The sequence below is a fragment of the Passer montanus genome, unplaced genomic scaffold, assembly GCF_014805655.1.
Source record: "Passer montanus isolate IOZ18808 unplaced genomic scaffold, ASM1480565v1 scaffold7, whole genome shotgun sequence".
Taxonomy (NCBI): Eukaryota; Metazoa; Chordata; class Aves; order Passeriformes; family Passeridae; genus Passer; species Passer montanus.
Genome location: NW_024372147.1, coordinates 412,131 through 413,454, shown reverse-complemented (window position 1 = coordinate 413,454; position 1,324 = coordinate 412,131). Strand labels below are relative to the sequence as shown.

The window sequence follows — 1,324 nt, the reverse complement described above, 5'->3', positions numbered from 1 at the left end:
TTCATGTTAAGTTGTGCACTTGTTTTATAACATATTCTTCATTTACACAACACTGGATGTATTGGAAAATATTTCCCCAAAACATAAATAAATCATATTTATATGCTAAATGTTGAGTACATAAATAATTATAAGCCCTTTATAGCTAGAGCCCACACAAAGCTTTAAAAATGTACCAGCAAACATGCCACTATTTATTTTCTAATGTACTTAAGAAAAAATATATTTGCCATGGAAAATGTGTCAAAGCATAGCAAACTTGTCACATTAGTGCTCCAAACTATCTATAAATAACCACACTCACCAATATATTATGTGCACTTCTACATATATTTACTGTTGAAAAAAAATCAGTATATTGTTGTCAGTTTTAAACCTTTTAATACAAATTCTTTTAAAAAATATTTTCCTCACTTTATTTTAAAAAGTCTTTATTAACAGTGAGGTGAAAATCACACAATGGAATAGAGAATCAAAAAGGGACAGCACAATGTTCCATGACATTTTAGCGCACTTCGGTGCCACCATTTTTTTTTATCCCCATAGAATTGCAGCAAGTAATGAAAAATGCTGCTTCATTGATTTCAAACATGTATATTTTAGATTAAGGTGACAAACATATGATCAGTGTTCCTACGGATGAAAATGGGCATTTGCATCTTCCAGGAGACATAACTGATTTATTCTACAAATCTACAGATGTTCATTCAACAAAATCCATATATCTTTTCCTTCTTAGAATCCCTCATAAAATAAAATGCCTTAAAAGAAGTGTTTGAATGAAATAATCTGCCACTCATAAAGGCATTTTTATACTCCTATGCCTTTTTATCTATTTTGTGAAATAGGGATTTTACTAAGCTTTCCCCTTCTTGTTCCTTTTAAAAATTCTGAAGAATAGGGAAAGAAAGTATTTATTTGGAACAAAACAAAGTAAGGAAAGAGAACTTTCTCTCCATGAAGACACACAATAAAACTTTACAAGGCAATAAAACTAAGAGCAAGTGATTGAAAAGTTAGGTTTACATTCTTCTAACTTGTCCTGTTGTGGGTAAAATTTAGGTTTTATTAGGTTTATATGAGCAACTCTCATATGAGAGTTCAGATAAAAGACAACCTGTCTTTTATCATTTAATCAAAATATCTACTTTGGTGCACTATAATCACAATCTTGTAGGTTTTGTCCCACATTGTTACTACATCCCACAACAATAAAAAATGGAGTTGACTGGGACCCACCCCTGCAGGTGACTCTGTTGAATGTAAGTGGCACTAAAAGGTAGATACCTAATGTCTATAGCAGGAAGTGAAAACCTCCTGAAAT

General features: G+C 31.5%; 1 protein-coding gene across 1 annotated transcript in view; it reads right to left on the bottom strand.

Moving 5' to 3' along the window:
• Positions 1 to 355: 355 nt before the first annotated feature.
• Positions 356 to 1,324, bottom strand: part of LOC120512088 (contactin-associated protein-like 4) — a 199,951-nt gene continuing 198,982 nt past the window's right edge. Inside the window, exon 24 of the mRNA XM_039730013.1 lies at positions 356 to 1,324. This exon is cut by the window's right edge and continues 2,397 nt beyond it. The gene's annotated coding sequence lies outside the window, so the exon portion shown is untranslated.